Genomic DNA, 18280 nt, shown 5'->3' on the forward strand with positions numbered 1-18280 from the left:
CATAATAGCACCTTCATTAAACTGTGCGGATTGCATGAGGACCTTTAGGCAAAGTCCGGCCGAAGAGGACACAATAAACAATCGACTGAGAAAAAAAACAACAATAAACAATCGACTGAGTTTTCCTGTGCCTGCTCTTCAAGTTCTCCAACCAACCCAACCCCCCCATATTCAGTTCCTGTGAGCGTCATGCACGTCGTCTGCACGTGTGTATTATTTACATGGGGTGTTAGGGACAAAGCACAGTATTGCTGGTACTAAGAAAGGGACCCCGGTTTTAAAGGACCCCTTGGAGTTTTATCTCTGCCATCGAGTCCAGACTGACTAATAGCCACCCCATAGGACAGGGTAGAGATGTCCTTGTGGCTTTCTGAGATTGTAACTCTTTCTAGGAGTAGAAAGCCCTGCCTTTCTCCCAAGCAGCAGCTGGTGGTATTGAACCACTGACCTTGTGGTTAGCAGCCCAACTAGTAGCCACTATGCCAAAAGGGCTCCTACTATCGCCTTCCTTAAGCATCATGAAAATTAAAAAAAAAATCTATAATGGAAGGAACCCTTGTGGCTTAGTGGATTATGCACTGGGCTGCTGACCGCAGGTTATATGTTCAAACCCATCAGCTGTTCAGTTGAAGAAAAAACAAGGCTTTCTATTCCCATAAAGAGTTACAGGCTTAAAAACCCACAGGGACAGTCCTACCCTGCCTTAGAGACTCACCGTGAGTCAGAATTGACTCAAAGACTGAGTATTGAGTTTTTATCATGGGGTTCTTGTTTTGTTTGTGAAATCACAATTCAGGGACCCTCTTTTACTGGTAATAAAAAAATGATTGCGTTTTGGGCCTTTGCACTGGAACAAATATAATCTCTGAGAGTTCCTGTAATTCTGGCTCAAGGCAGAGATCTGGGGTGTTGGGCTGGGGAAGTCTTAGGGTGAATTAGATTTATGATCTCCAGTAGGCTTTGTGAAGGATTGCCCAGGGGTCAGGGACTCGCTGTTCTGCTCACAGATTCCAAACTGGGTCCTTCTCAATCTGGGCACATTTGGCTCTGGAACAAAGAGTCTGTGGTTGAACTGAGACTGTCCCAGATTCTCCTGAGGATTTGAGCTCAGCAGGGCTTGTTTTGCTCAGAAATCTTGATTTATACAAGGCCTTCGGAACGGTTTGCAACTTTTATCTTGTACCCCCGCCCCGCCCCCACACCCTTTTCTCTTGTAGTATTTCAGGCTTCACTGCCAAAGCATATCAACAGTCGAGTTTTCCAGGGTAGCCGGAAAACGGCTAGAACTTGGATACAAATCAAGACTTTAAGGATGAACATTCAGGTCAGCGTGTTCTGATCACGTTGATTCTCAAGGAAATGCAAACATTCCTTGTGAGTGTGTGATTTCTGGAATTTGTTTGGTCCTTGTTCTTTGCTTTATAGATTGTATCTTTACAGCACCAGATGACTTGTTTTCTTAGGTAATGTAGTTTTGAGAGTGACATTTTTTAGACTTAGAAACAATTTGAGTAAATGTAACCAGTCATGTATTCCCAAACTTGAGCAGGAGTACACAGAGAAGACACAGCTCAGTTCCTTGCTATGTGCCTGAGCGAGCTGTAGCCCTCTGCTGTTTTACAGATTCATTCCGCGAGCTCTCGGTCCTCTGCGTCTCCGACCATTTACAACATTCCAGCGCTAGTGTTTATTTTCTCTTAGGATTTAGTCGCTTATTGAAGTAGCAAGAGGAGTCCACAGTATGCGTGTGTGTGTGTGTGTTATTGTGAATGATACAGCATGCACGGGGCCCTGGTGGTGTGGCAGGTCCTGCTGACCAAAAGGCTGTGCTTGGAACCCACCTGCACAGAAGGATGGTCTGGGTCACACTTGGGGAATGCCTGCCTTGAAGATCTTTCAAGCATCTGCATCACGCTATTGCACACTCATAGCCGACGACAGTGTGGTGCCAACATAACCTCTATATGCGTCGTCCGCACGGCTCTCTTGATTTCAGAGGCAACTATTTCCACAAAGGTTTCCAAAGAACCCGCCCACCCCCATCTCCAAATCTACTGCCACTGAGTTAGAGCTGACTCCGTGACCCTGTAGGACAGAGTAGAACTGGCCCGTGGGTTTCTGAGGCTGTACGAGGTTTCCAGCAGCAGAGAGCCTCCTCCTGCTCCTGCGCCATGGCTGGGGGGCTGGAACTACAGTCTGACGCATTGTTCAGTCTGTCTCTGGGGCTCCTTTCCAGCTCCGAAAGCCGAGGGGGCAGTTCTGCTCCGTCCTGTAGGACTGCTATGGTTGGAATGGACTTGGTGCCAGTGGGCTCCAGGCTAACATATCGTTTCACCTTTCTGGGAACAAAGGTGGTTGGGAAGACTGAGCTGACCAACCCGCCAGGAGACATCACAGGCAGTGACTGCCCATTAGAGGTCAAGGCAACATTTGTCCTGAGTTCTAAGGTTGGAGAAATGGCTAATGTCTGCCAAGGAAGCAGTCCCCGCTGCGGAGCGACATCTCTAGAGAGCATCTCCCCCTTACCTCTTTCTTCCCGGGTCGTGTGGGCCACACCCCTGCCCTCTCTGACTTCCCTGGGAGGCGCCCTGCACCCCCTAGCTTACCAGTAGTCACCTCGTGCATTCTACCCTGGCATGTCTCTTACGTCCTTGTTGAGGTTTGTCTGGCCTGCATCGCTGCCTCTCCTAGTTTGACCTCCTTGAAAACCTTGTTCAAATGTGTGTCTGAGTGGCGTCTTCCAGGACCCCTTGACTGAATTAGAATGCAGCGGGTTAAGTGTTGGGCTACTAACGGGATGGTCGGGAGTTCAAGCCCGCCAGATACTCCTCGGGAGAAAGACAAGGCCATGAGCTTCCACAGAGACTCCCAGCCTCTGCAGCTCCATGGAGCAACGTTCCTCTGTCCTGTAGGGTCACTCTGACTCACAGTCAGCTTGATGGCCGTGGCCTGGGTCTTACTTTTGGACTTTCCTACATTGTATTTTCACAGAATGACTGTCTTCTCCACTGGACTGTGAAGGCCTAGAGAGAAAGACTTATGCTCAATTCACCTTCATAACTTGAGCCAAGTGGGGTCAATCAGACTTAAACGGATTGGAAAGAAATGAAGGCTCCAAGGGTCCATTTAATGAACACCAGTCACTGTCTAGACATGAGCTACAGGCAGAGATTTCTATTTGAGTAAAAATATCTTGAATAAAAAAAGACAAGTAGAATATTGAAAATCATGGACACAGCGGGAATAGGACAATCTGGAATTCTATAGCTACACAATTACTATATATGCAGAATTCTTGCAAGGAGCTACATAAGCCAAGGAGACCACAATGATGATAATCGGTACCTTTTCCAGAACTCGTGAATTTCAGATATCTTGAATAGCAGAAAGCAGCCCCATCCAGTATCCAACGTTGTTTCCATCACTGTTTTGAGCTGTAGGCTCAGGTTTTTTGACAGCAAAATTTTCATTTGTCGTAGATTACCATGATGGTCTGTCTGTCTGCTAGACCTACTGGTCCACCTGCTAGGACTTTTGTTTTCTTTTCATTGAGTTGTCACCCACACTGACGGCTGCATCTTTGATTTCCATCAGCAAGGGCTTCAAGTCTGCCTCACTTCCAGCAAGCAAGGTTGCATCCATGCTTATCCGGAGTTGTTAACGAGACCTCTTCCAGTGTTGACCTTGCATTCGGCTTTGTATGACCTTGCTTCTGGGGGTTTTGACCTGGAGTCAATTTGAACCCAAGCTGGGTTTCAACAGCCATCAACATTCCAAATTCTTCTTTGAACGCTAGGAGACATTACCATGATACATGTGTAACAGAATCGGTTCCACTGAAACACAGCCGAGGCAGTCTTGCTTATAAGCCTTGTTCACAACTTACATCCAGATGATACCTTATCCAATAATCAGGCAAACTGAAGGTTCAAGTCTACCTTGGGCAGTGTGGTAGTTACATAATCTGTTGTCAGTTTGAGACTTAAGAGGAAGGTGACCAGACATCCCGATTTTGGTGGGACAGTCCCGATTTTTAACAATTTTTCCGGCATCCCGCAGCGTTTAAAAAGTCCTGATTTTTGGAAAGAATGCACAACAAGCTAGGGTACACGGTTTTCGGCTGCCATGTGGCTATTTCTCCAGGATAGGAGTTTTATCAATGGTGTCCCGCTGGTGTCCCGCTTTACCAATGTTAAAATCTGATCACCTCACTTAAGAGTGAAGGGGTGGAGTTTAGCCTGTCAATCAGGCCGCAGCTTGATGACTTCATTTGGAGATGATAAGGAGATAAATAGCTCGCTGGAGGTAGGACACGGGCTCAGTCTCTGTGAGACATTCTTGTTGACAAGCCACACAGAGACTGGCTGATGGCAGCCAGAGCCTCGGATGTGGAAAAGCCACACGGAAACCCCTGTCAGTTCTGAGATGCTTACAAGGCCACTGGATCCACAAGACTTTCCATCCACTGGCCTGTGATTGCCCCACATTTGGCAGCATTGCATGTGTTTTGTGAGTATGAACAGGAATTTATAGATTGGTATCAGACACATGGGCTAATGCCAGACTTATGGACTTGATCTGGATGGGGCTGGGATGTTTTCTCAATATTCAATTGCTCTTGTACATGCAGTTCTTTCTTATACACATGTGAGTGTCTCTGAATTTCTTTCTCTATTCAACCCAGACTAACACAGGAACGATCTGAGAGGTAAGCAACATTCTAAACTGCTGATGGGCCTCTAGGGAAATAGCTGACCACACCTTAAAATACCACAGCCAGTGATCTGAAGCCCTCAGCAAAATCAATTATGCTTACAAATAGCTGACTTACAATCAGAATGACTGTAACATACTCACAGCTGTGGCTAGGTTCTAATTTTTCACGTAATCAACCTTTCCCTTTATGCTTTGGGTCTTTTGAATACAAAGATTTTCTTTCCCTGAGACCAGAAAACTGGCCTCTCATTTTTTTTCTCTGAACATTTTCAAGTTTTGTTCTCCCCTTTAAGTCTTTAATCCACCTGGAATGTATTTTGTGGAGAGGATTAGAAAGGGATTACAGTTTAATTTTTTTCATATGGCGAACCAGTTGTCTTGTAGGAAGCTTGAGGGCACACTTGATTGTTTTCAGATGAAGAAGTTGGTGGAATTATTTAACTTCCTCACGACTGATTCTAGTGGTTGGTGCATAATGTGAAAACAGTTGTATTAACTGGATTCTCTATATGGCCGTGTAGGCATAGAGATATTTTCTTATCACAGACAGCATTTGTAATTTAAGACAGGGACTTTGGTGCATACACACAACACAATATGGTAGATGCATTGCTGAAAAACAAGGGCGAGGCCGCTCATAGCATGGATGGACCTGGAGAACATTATGCCGAGTGCAATTAGCCAATCCCAAAAGGACAACCATGAGGATAAAAGCAAAGACAAAGACTTTCATACCAAAGGGAACAGACTGCAGCTCACTGAGTGGAGGGGGCGCGGGTAGTCAAGGGAGAGAATAGGAAGCAATGGGCTAGAGGGGTGATGGGTTCACTTGGGTGAAAAGGGGGGTGGAGGTCCACAAGAGGGAAAAGAGTAATTGGGGTGGGGGTGGGTGGTTGATGAGGGGTTTGAATTGTGGAATACAGAGTTGAGGGTCTGAAACATAAACCACCCACCTAACGAATCATGATGATGATGATGATGATAGATCTTGAAATGTTCTTTTTGAGGATAAACGCTGACCAAGGAAAAAAGACGTCACCATGAGGTTACCAGCATTCCACACCAAACTGTCCATTGGATTGGAGCGTGGAACTCGTGGGAGGACCTCCACAGCAGGAGGTCTTCCTGGCACAAAGGGGCAGGATCCAGTGGGAGGGCAAGGGCACATCTGTGCTCCTTCTCGGTGTTTTCCTACAGCAGCTGTGTGGCAGGGCGTCTCTGGGTCAGAGAGGTCCGAGGGAAAGCAGCAGCCGGGTTCTCCAATGCCAGGACTCCGTCTTATCTAGGCCTCGCAGATGGTGGGCACAGTTTTACAGGCAGCTCTAAGTGGCTAACGCCCAACGTATCTGGGCTATTTTAAAGCCAGTTGGGTGTGTAGAAGTTGGAGTTTGATGTGCGGTGGGAGGGTCTCTTTTCTTTTCACTACTAAGCTCCAGCAATAAAGATGTAAGCAACACATACATCAGGACCTTGGTGCATTGGCATAACATGCCCCAAGGCCCTGTTAGTCATCCCTTCGTAATGCCATCTTCGCACATTGTGTGTTTTTATATGTGCAAGGAATCTATATTGGTGTTCCCATTTCTAATTCACAGTATATTTATCTCCACACCAATGTCTCCATGACAATATCTTCATAATAAGTCCAGGCAACTGACAGACAAGTCTCTTCCCCTCCCCCTCCCTGGGCCATATTCAAATGTCCTTCACTGTGCTTGGCTTTGGGTTCTGACATTTACACTTTGAACTGAAACACAACAGTTGTGAGGATGGCAAAGGACGGGGAAGTGTTCTGTTCTGTTGTGCTCTAGGAGTCAGAACCGACTGGGCGGCACCTAACAAGACAACAGCAGCAGTAGACGTTTTGGAACCCACTTACAAGTTCTTCAAAGGCCGAGTTTGCTTGGAATTGCATTCAGTAGTAACATTTGAATGGCGGTGCTGGAGAAGAACACTGAAAGTACGACAGACGGACAAAAGGATACGCCGATCTGTCCTGGAAGAAGTAAGGCCAGATTGCTCCTTGGAGGCAAGAATGGTAAGACTTCATGTTACATGCTTTGGCCACGTTGTCAGGAGCGACCAGTCCCTGGAGAAGGACACCATGCTTGGTAAAGTGGAGGGATGGTGAAAAGGAGGGAGGCCCTCAACGAGATGGACGGACACAGTGGCCGCAACAATGGGCTCGGACACAGGAGCAATCGTGAGGACGGCGCAGGACTGGGCAGTGTTTCATTCTGCTGTGCACAATAAGGTCGCCATGGGTCAGAGCCGACTCGATGGCACTTAACGAGAGAGAACAACATTCGCATTTAATTGCTTAAGGAAGAATTCTCAGATGTACAAGGCAGGATCTCTCACCCATTTGTGTTCTTCAGAAAAGCTCATCATTTTCACGCAAGGATTTCCCACCTACTTAGATGAATTTACCCCTAGGTGCCTTACACCCTTGGCAGCTGTTGTAAAGAGTACTTTTAAAGAGTCCAGTTTCACACCACTTGTTTTAGGCAAAGAGGAGTGCAGTGGATTTTGGATACTCCCCTCAGATCCTGGTTCCCGATTTGAACTCACTTCCACATTTGCATAATTGTTTGACTTCTCAACTGCTTCTCCCATGACCATTGATGATGGATCCAAGCAAGATGATACCCTTGACCATTTTCGCCTTTTCTGTTCATCATGGTGTGGTCCGTGGGTTCAGTTGTGAGGATTTGAGTTTCTTTACACTGACTCATAAGCCATACTTGCCAGAGGCCAGCTCCGGGAGGGTTGAACTGGATGCCTGAAGGAGGGGTGGAGTCGGCGAACACAGACAAGACAGACACGAGCGATGTGCTGGAGGAAGCAATCTCTGCTGAGTTCTTCCAAACAGCTTTATTTATGCCATGAAAAGTTTCGCAGACCACTACCTAAAAACAATGCCTTATGATTAACTCCAAAGTCACCCTTATTGTTTCCACTAAAACCTGGTAAAAGACCATATACGGTCTGTACTCTTTTCTGTCACATTCTGTCCTCTTCCTGTACTGTTTGTCTCATACACCACACACTGTTCTTGATGGAGGTGTTTCAGAAATGTGGTTAGACGCATATCCTACTCGCTGCCCTATTTTTTGCTCACACTGTTTCTTTCCTGGTTGAGTAACTTAACACAATGAAACTACCTCATGTGCTACTTCAAAGCCTACCTTATTCTAAAAATATCTACAAGCAGAGTTAAATGCTTCTCAAATATTTTCCTTTATAAGCTCTCTTATGGTAACTGTTCCATAGTCTACTTATGTCTCTTATTTCTTGTACTCCTGAAGCACCATGGGGGCCAAACCGACTGGTTCTTTGTCAGAGACTTACTGTTTCTCCTTTTATGTCTTTTCTATTAATGTGAACCATCCTCTCTCCTTCTATGTCCAAGGTATAGGGGCGTCAGTTTGGGGAAGCAGTCTATAAGGCCCTCTGAATCGGAGAGGCCAAAAGAGTCTCCCACTACCTCATCTGAATGGAATCCAGGGTTTTTCGGTGGGTTTCATTTTCTCCTCTGACCTCAGCTTTGGGTTTTTTTCCTCACTCAATTCCCACATAACCTTCTCAGAATTCCCAAGGATGTCTCGCTGTCTAAGCCTCTCCAATGCCTCAGTTAAGGAAACCCCCATCATATTGAAGCAAGTTTTACATCTGGTTTTATTCATACTTCTCAAGACTGCCCTCGCATCCACTCCAGGTACGGTACACATGACAACGCACAAATTTCTCAAAAATGGAATTAACAACAGTTAATATTTGAGGGATGTTGGAAACCCTCCCTGGGAAGGTCTGCTCTGCAGATGCTCCCTCCACCAGGCTGGAGCTTTGCTAGACGGCAGGGCTGGGATGGCTCCCAACACGTACTGAAGGCTGCAGTCCTTCGTCTTCATCAGCAAGGCCTTCCATCCAGTCCTCCTCATTTCCAGCCAGCAAGGTGTGTCTCCTGCATATCGAAGGTTGTTCACAAGCCTTCCTCCAATCCCAATGCCGAGTTCTCCTCCATATAGTCCCATTTCTTAGATTATTTTCTCAATAGACAGTGTGTTAGGCCGGGTGAACTAGAGAAACAAATCCAAGGACACTTGTGTATGTAAGAGAGAGCTTCATATCAAAGAGCAGTTGTCTATTGAGAAAACATCCCCGCCCAGTGCAGATCAAGTCCGTAAGTCTGATATTAGTCCATGTGTCCGATACTAGGTCATACATTCCTCTTCAGACTCGTGCAGCACATACAATGATGCCGAGTGCAGAAAGATCACAGGCCGGTGGGTGAAAAGTCTTGTGGATCAGGGGAGGTGGAAGCATCTCAGTGCTGGCTCTGCAGGTCTCTGCTGCATGGCTTGCTCAGGTCTCAGCATAGCTTCACATGCTTGTTCACAGGAAGAGGAAAGAACACAGAAGGCCATGCCCACAAGGAAGCATTTTCAGGCTGTGACCTGATTGACAGGCTAGACTTGATCCCTTCACCTTTTTTTTTTTTTTAATTTGGTCCAGTGTTTTAAAATTGGTAAATTAAAAAATGTTTAAATCATTTTATTAGGGGCTCATACAACTCTTATCACAATCTATACATACATCGATTGTATCAAGCACATTTGTAATTTAGTTGCCCTCATCATTCTCAAAACATTTGCTCTCTAACTAAGCCCCTGGCATCAGCTCCTCATTTTGTCCCCTCCCTCCCTGCTCCCCGCTCCCTCATGAACCCTTGAAAATTTATAAATATTATTTTGTCATATCTTGCCCTGTCCAACGTGTCTCTGCACCCACTTTTCTGTTGTCCGTCTCCCAGGGAGGAGGTTATATGTAGATCCTTGTAATCGGTTCCCCCTTTCTACCCTACCCTCCCTCCACCCTCCCAGTATCGCCACTCACACCACTGCTCCTGAAGGGATCATCCGCCCTGGATTCCCTGTGTTTCTAGTTTATATCTGTACCAGTGTACATCCTCTGGTCTAGTCAGAATTGTAAGGTAGAATTGGGATCATGATAGTGGGGGAGGAGGAAGCATTTAGGAACTAGAGGAAAGGTGTATGTTTCATCATAGTTAGATCACACCTTGTCTGGCTCATTTCCTCCCTGAGACCCTTCTCTAAGGGGATCTCCAGTGGCCTACAAATGGGCTTTGAGTCTCCACTCTACACTCCCCTCCTCATTCACTATGATATGATTTTTTGTTATGGTGATGACTGATACCTGATCATTTAACACCTCTTGAACGCACAGGCTGGTGTGCTTCTTCCATGTGGGCTTTGTTGCTTCTGAGCTAGATGGCTGCTTGTTTACCTTCAAGTCTTTAAGACCCCAGACGCTATATTTTTTGATGGTGAGTCATCATCAGTTTTCTTTGCCACATTCGCTCATGTACCCATTTGTCTTCAGCAATTGTATCAGGGAGGTGAGCACACAATTATATGATTTTTTTGTTCTTTGATGCTTGATAACTGATCCCTTTGGCACCTCGTGATCACACAGGCTGGTGTGCTTCTTCCATTTGGGCTTTGTTGCTTCTGAGCTAGATGGCCACTTGTTTACCTTCAAGCCTTTAAGAACCCAGAACTTATCTCTTTTGATAGGCAGGCACCATCAGCTTTCTTCACCACATTTGCTTGTTCACCCACTTTAGCTTCAGCGGTTGTGTCGGGAGGGTAAGCATCATAGAATGCCAATTTAATAGAAGAAAGTGTTCTTGCATTGAGGGAGTACTTGAGTGGAGGCCCAACGTCTTTCTGCTACCTTAATACTAAACCTATAAATATATGCACATAGATCTATTTCCCCATCCTCATAGATAAATGTATTTGCATATGTACATGCCTTTATTTAGACCTCTGTCAATGCCCTCTGCCTCCCAGCTCTCTCCTCTATTTCCTATGATGTTCCTCTTGTCCCACTATCATGTTCAGTCTTCATTTGGGTTTCAGTAATTCCTCTCGGTTACATTGCCCTTGATCAAGCCCCACCAGCCTCCTACACCCTCCTTACCACCTATTTGAATCACTTGTTGTTCCCTTGTCCCTGGGTTTATTAACCCCACTACCTTTCCCCCCACTTCCCCCTCTCCCCTGTCTCCCCGGAACTGTCGGTCCCATTGCTTTCTCCTCCAGATTGTTCGTGTAACCTATCTTATTTAGACAGACTTGCAGAGATAATAACATGCACAAAAACAAGATAGAGCAAATCCAAGCAACAATATGCAACAAAACAACAACAAACCAATAACAAGAAACCCAAACAAATCACAACAAGAAAGAAAAGCTTGTAGTTCAAGGACTGTTTATTGGCCTTTAGGAGTGTTTTCCAGTCCAGTCTGTTGGGACACCATGCCCTGGTCCTGAAGTCCACCTTCAGCATTCCCTGGAGACCTCACCACTCTGTTCCTTTGCTGTTCTGTTGCACCCCTTAGTGTTTTGCCTCGGTGTGGCGGGATCAGATCGGGTGCAATTCCCACACTATGTCCCCTGTGTTGTTCCCTGTAGGGCTATGGGTCAGTGAGGGACATCATGTCTCATAGAAGGGCCAGCCCTGTGGTCCTCTCTGTGGACTGGCTGCTCTAATCGGGAACATTTTCCTCAAGGCCTGGTGGGCCAGGATATGCTCCACTCTCTCCTCCTCCCCCTCATCTGTTCCCGTGTGCTCCGATCAGATATGTCCCTCTCCCGGAGCTGCAGATTCAGTGCAGTCCTTTGAAATAAATTCTTCTGAGGGGAGAGGAAGGTGTTCATGTAGTAGTTGGGATTGGGGCTGGCCGCCCAGACCTCTTCACTGGTTCCCTACTCCACGTTGGCATGTTGCATTCACATCTTGGAGCACTGGGTTGATGTCTGGTTCATCTTTCCCTTTGGAGATATAAACAATACTCGCCCCTTGGGTGGGTTAGTGCCCTGTGCCCCTGCTACCCATTTCTTTTTATTATTATTATTATTTCTTTTCCCACCTCCTTTTTAGTTGTCTGCTATATGTATCCGTATTTGGTCTGGTCCCTGCCATACTACCTGGTCCTCACCCCAGGGATATTTGTATGCCGTAGCTTTTTCCCTATGTCCCTTTTGCATTTTTTTATTTTTTAAAGCTTACCCCAGTGGACTCATGTTGTACTTGTCCTTTTGTGTTTGATTTACTTCGCTTAGCATGATTTCCTCCAGTTCTTCTTCCCACGCAGCGATGTGCTTCATACGTTCATCACTGCTTTTTAGCGACTCATAGTACTCCATTGTATGTACCACAGCTTCTTAATCCACTCATCAGTTGATGGGAATTTGGGTTGTTTCCAACTCCTGGTGATTGTGAACTGTGCTGCAATGAACATTGGAGCACAGATGTCTGACTGTGGTTTGTTTCTTGCCTCTTCTGGGTATATGCCCAGTAGGGGGGTTGCTGGATCGTATGGTAACTCCACTTCCATCTGTTTTAGGTATCGCCAGATCGATTTCCATAGTGGTTGTACATACCTACAGGTCCACCAGCAGTGGATGAGAGTTCCTGTCTCCTCACAGCTCCTCCAACAATTGTTACTTTCTGATTTTTTGAATTGGGCTATCTTTGAGGGTGTTAGGTAGTATCTCATTGTTGTTTTAATTTGCATTTCTCTTATGGTTAATGATCAGGAACATTTTCTCCTATGTTTGTTGGTCATTTGGATTTCTGGCCCTGTGAAACTTCTGTTCAGGTCCTTTGCCCACCTCCTCAGAGGGCAATTAGTTTTTTCTTTTTTGAAGCTAGCAGAGTATTGTCAATTTTAGTAATAAGGCCTTTGTCTGATGTGTCATTGCTAAAGATGTTTTCCCAGTCCATGCACTCTCTTATTACTCTCTTGATGAATTCTTTCGATGTACACAGGTGTTTTATCTTCGGTATAGCCCATTTGTCAATTTGTGCCTCCTCTGTGTTTGTGTCCCTCCCTAGTTTTGGTAGCCTATGTACTCCCTGTGCCAAAGTTCTCAAGTTGGTCCCAATTCCCTCATTGATGGCCCTAATAGTTTGGGATTTAAGTTGAAGGTCTGGCATCGACCTTGAGTTTATTCTTGTGCATGGAGTGAGATAAGGGTCTTCCTTCATTTTTCTGCAGGTGAATAGCCATTTTTTCCAGCACCACTTGTTAAAGAGGGCATCTGCTTCCCATTGGATATTTTTGGGCCCTCATCAAAGATCAGTTGTCTGTATGATTTTATTTCTGGGTAGTCAGTTCGACCCCTTCACTCTTAATACCCTTAAGTTGACATGAGATTATATAACTACCACCCACACATTGGATACGTATGGTGAGGACACAACCCGAGGCACACCTTGACTTTAAACCACATGTCTTGTTCTATTGGAACGACTGCCTCTTGGCTCATGTGCAAGTTCTGCCTGAACACAACAAGGTGTTCTGGTATACCCATTCTTCTTAATGTTATCCATAGCTTATTATGATCCACACAGTTGAGTGTCTTCTCATTGTCCATAACACCCAACTAAACATCTTGCTGGTAATCTCTGCTTTCAGATAACGTCCATCCGAGGTAGGCAATGGCACCCCCATGCCACACCCTCTTCTAAACCCAGCTTGAATTTCTGGCACCTTCCTGCAGGTGGACTGCCGAAACTATTGGTGAATTATCTTTAGCAAAATTTTACGTGCATGCTGTGAGATCCAGGCCTACATCCGGATGGGTCCTAAGGGATGGTTGCGTCATTGAAGGGAAGAAAGTAAGAGACAGACAAAAGTGTTGGGGTGCTCCCCTCCACCATGGCACCAGATCTGAGCAGGAGCGAGAGATAATGCATTCTTAACATCAACTTATATAGTCTTGGGACATGCAAGCCCCTCCTGTACAGATAACCATATACATAACACATACACAATGCAGTGGGCTGTATCCTCACCCTGGGGGCAGGTAAGGGGGAGTGACTGTCTGCTCAGCAGGGAGAACAATTGTAACATGTCTGCTCCTGTAGTTAAAGCTGCCGGCCAGATAGCAATCAGCCACGTGCTTGTAAGAGGTAACTTTAAGGTAGCGCTTGGATGGGAGGCTATTGTGAGGATTAATATTAATTATGGGAATATGGTTGGAACTAATCCCTAATTCAAAGTTGTGAAGGCCTCCCTTCACCCAGAACCCTACCCTTCCAGGCGTCTTAAATATGCGAATAAAGAATTTCTCCGCATACACGCTCTTCCCATTCCTCTGCTTCCCACAGCATGTGATAGTAATATTAACAAAACAAAACTCAAACTCATTGCCATCAATCCTCTAGACAGGGTGGAACTGCCCATGTGTGTTGCTGTGATTGGAACTCTGTTTGGGTGTGGAACGCTTCATCTCTCTCTCTCCCGAGGAGCAGCTGGTGGTTTTGCACTGGTTTACAGCCAAACAAGTAACCCACCGTGTCACCAGGGCTCCACTATGATATTGTTCTATAATGTCTGTTTTCTATTGGGTTATCTTTCTTGGGAATGTGCGTAAGTACAGCCTTCTCCAGGTGTGTTGGGCAGGTAGCTGCCTTCCAAATTCCTCAGCATCTGTGAGCAAGTGCTTCCAGCGCTCTGCCAGCCTGTTGAAACATTTCACGTGGCATCCTCTCAGTTCCTGGAGTTTTGCTTTTCACTAGTGCCTTCAGTGTGGCTTAGACGCCTTCCTTCATTGTCATTGGCTCTTGATCATATACTGTCTCTTGAAATGATTGGAAACGGGCCCGTTACTTCTGATGGAGTGACACTGTGAATTCCATCATCTTTTGACACTTTCTGTGTCATTGAATATCTTGCCCATCGAATCATTCAACATCACCACCCGAGACCTGAGAAATGTCTTCAATTCGTTCAGCTTGAGATCTGATGGGTGTGCTCTTCCTTGTTTATTTTCTAACTCCACGTCCTTGCATGTTTCATCTACTTTATCTTGCCTTCTTGAGCTGAACATTGAGATGAACGTTTCCTTTTGTTACATAGGATGTTCTTGACGTCATACCGTAATTCCTCATGGCTTCTGCCGTTAGTGTTCAATGAGTCTAATCTGATCTTGAAATTCGCGTGGGATGTACTCACGACGGTGTTTTGGCTCTTGTGGACTTGTTTTACATCCCTTCAACTTCAACTTACATATGAGCCATTGGTGGTCTGTTCATCTGGGACAGCTCATCCCAGCATTGATTGTTACTATTGTTAGGTGTCATAGAGCTGGCTCTGACTCATCGTGACCTACAACAGAATGAAACCCCACCCAGTCCTGCACCATCCTCACAGTTGTTCTTGTGTTTGAGTAGCCACTGTGTCCATCTCTCTCACCGAGGACCGGCCTCTTTTTCACTGATCTTCCACTTTACACAGCATGCTGTCTGGGGTAGCTATGTGATTTCATGTCCACTTGACAAATAAGTGTGGGGGTGAAGTCTAGCCTGTCAATTAGGTCACAGCCTGATGATGCCTCTTTGTAGGCATGACCCTTTGATCAGGATTCTGGGAACTTCCTCTCTCTCTGCTTCACCTTCCTGTTGACAAGCCACATTGAGTCTCACTGATGGACACCAGAGCCCTGATGATGCTCCCACTGCCACTGGATCCACAAGACTCTGCACCCACTATTGGCCTGTGATCTTCTTGCATTCTTCATCATTGCATGTAGCTGCATGAGGTCGAAGAGGGATTTATGGAATAGTATCGGACTTATGGACTTGATCTGGACTGGCTGGGATGTTTTCCTGATATATAACTACTTCTTAACATAAAGTTCTCTCTTACACATATATAAGTATCTCTGGATCTGTGTCTCCAGTCAACCCAGGCTAACACAATGTCCTTTTCCAGGGGCTAGTCTCTCCTGACAACATGTCCAAAGTCTGTGTGACAAGATCTTGTCATCGTTGCCTCTAAGGAGCATTCTAGCTGTACTTTTCCCAAGACAGATCTGTTTGTTCTATTGGCAGTCCACGGTACTTTTCAAGATTCTTTGTCAACACCACAGCCCACATGCCTGGATTCTTCTTCAGTCTTCCTTATTCAATGTCCGGCTTTCACGTGCATAAGAGGTGATTGAAAACACCATGGCTTAAATCAGGCACACCTTATCCTTAAAGTGACCCTCTTGCTTTTCAACACTTTGAAGATATCTTGTGCATAGACTTACTCAATGTAATGCATTGTACTGGGGAGCTTTGTGTGGTGCTGTGATGCTATGTCTATGTCACTGGTCCTTCAAAGGCCAGCGGAGTCCCCAAAGTGAACAGGTTTCAGCGGCGCTTCCAGACTACGAACAGACTAGGAAGAAGGCATAGGCTCTCCACTTCAGAGGAAGTAGCCACTGAAAACCCATGGATAGCACCGAAACCTTGTCGGAGAAGATAGAAGGGATGGGGGAGATTATTTAAAAGAAATGGCTCACCCAGTGGTAGAGGTGGGCAAGTTTCAAGTCCATGGATCAGATGTTAGGCTGGAGGCTTCCCTTGACTTGTGCAACTGCAGGGACAGAGGAACACAAGCTCAGCAAGTCAGAGGACAGGCTGCTGGCTGCAGCTATACATGAATTCAAGGTCAGCGGTAAGATGGAAGGCTGCTAACAATTCTCAGGATCGGCAGGCACCAGAGGGCAGTCCATCTTGTGAAGGAGCTTCCTCTTTTCCACGGCTCCTCTACTTTACCATGTATCATGTCTTTCTCCAGGCGTGGGTCCCTCCTGATGACCTGTGCAAGAAACATGACACCAGGTCTCGCCAGCCTCACTTCTCAGGCGCATGCTGGCATACTTCTCCCAGACACAAAGGTGTTCCACCTTCTATCGGGAATAAAACCAAACCGTAAAAGGCTTTCATTGGAATTCTCCCTTCCATTGTATGTGTCATGCTCTTCTTGACCTTTGTGTTCTCCAAATGATGGTGGTTGTTTTTGCACTGTCCTTGCTTATTTAGGTTCGCCCACTCCACTTCCCTTCCCTGGCTCACTGCTGTTTCTCTCAGCTCTCTCTTTCCTTTTGGGTTCAATTCACCTCGTTCTGAATGGGCCCCTGTAGCATTTCTTGCAGTGAGCAGCTTCACAGAGGCATTCTTTCAGGCCTCTAACAATGAAAATCTCGTCCTCCATTTATCTCCGAAAGGCATCCCAATGGAAAGTGTATTTATTTTTCTCAGCACTTCTGCTGATATGATTTCATTTTTCTTAAACGTCTATTGCTGTTGTTGACAAACATCCTCGTCTTCCTTTTCAGATTACATTGTGCCAGAGTCAGTTCATGGAAGGAGCTGGGCGTCAAACCCAGGTTAATCTGATAACCATGGTCTTTGTGGCAGTTCGATTTTCTGTCAACTTGCATTTGTGCCAAGGTGAAGTCCAACCTGCCAATCAAGTCACTGCCTGGTGATACCTCCTGGGATGTATGGTCTTTTTATAAGAGAGACAATGGGGACCCCCACCCTGTTCTCTCTGCCCTGTCACCTTCCTGTTTGCTGGGACTCTGTGCCTACCTCTAGGGGCGGTCCCATGTGGGCCATCCGACCCTGAGAGCTGTGGATGTCCCACCATGTTTCCACTGACCTTGAATCTCTGGGACTTTGCATATACTGGCCTATGATCCTCTTGCCTCCCATTTCACCTGCCTGCCTCCTGGGCCTGCAGCTCTGCGGGTCTGAGGAGGGCTCTGGCTAGCATCGGACTGTGGACTTGGGTTGGACTGGGCTGGATAGCTTCTCGGTATCAGGTGGCCTCTTGATGTAGAGTGCTTTCTTACGCACATTTGAGCATCGCGGACTGCTTTGGCAGACAACCCTGCTAACACAGTCATCGAGTTGATCCTGCTTCCTGACGACCGTCTGTGCCTCCCAGTGGAGTTGTGCTCCTCGGAGTTTCAGGAGACGCCCTTTCAGAAGTCATGGGTGGGCTTGTCTCATGAGGCACTTCTGGGTGCCCTTGGACCTCCACTCTTTCCGTTAATATCTACGCACCTTATCCATTGGCACCAACCTGGCACTCCAGGGCCATCCCATACCAGGGCTGAAGTCCTTTACCTCTATATTTAGATTCGCTCAATCACATATGGGCATGGTAACCAAGTCTTCAATGCATCTACATCATGAAAACATGTAGACTGTGTTTTAAAATCAAGACATTTAATTTAGCTTAGCAGGTTTGTTTGTTTTAAAGCAAACTGCCCCTCTGTTGAACAACACGGTGCATAAAAGGATAATTAATTAATTAGTGGGGATTTATTTTTTTTATTTTTTTATTTTTTTACCCTGTCTGAAACTAGCCCAGGCTCCAAGAGCACTGAGGGGCAGGCTTCAATGTTTCTTTTCCTCCTTTTACGACCACCCAGACCAGTGTTTTGATCCGATGGGAAAGGGAACTGGAGGGTAATTAGTGGGGATTTAATACATAAAACACTTCATTCCATATTTTAGTCATGTCAAGCAGAATTTTACATTTGCTACACATTCGGTTTCCAACCATTCTTTTTCTATGCAGACTCTTGACTTCGTCTCCCTTTCCCCCCACTTCTCTCCCCCCTCTCCCCCTTATTATACTTGATGTCTCTATAGGTTCATCACTCCTGGGTTTCATATACTGAAAAAC

At 46.0% G+C, this 18280-nt stretch overlaps 1 non-coding gene across 1 annotated transcript; it reads right to left on the reverse strand.

The window, feature by feature from the left end:
* Positions 1 to 17941: 17941 nt before the first annotated feature.
* Positions 17942 to 18062, reverse strand: LOC142452219 (small nucleolar RNA SNORA61). Its single transcript, XR_012785246.1, has one exon. It is a non-coding gene; the product is annotated as a small nucleolar RNA SNORA61 (small nucleolar RNA).
* Between the last annotated feature and the right edge of the window lie 218 nt (positions 18063 to 18280).

This window comes from Tenrec ecaudatus, chromosome 6 (assembly GCF_050624435.1).
Source record: "Tenrec ecaudatus isolate mTenEca1 chromosome 6, mTenEca1.hap1, whole genome shotgun sequence".
NCBI lineage: Eukaryota > Metazoa > Chordata > Mammalia > Afrosoricida > Tenrecidae > Tenrec > Tenrec ecaudatus.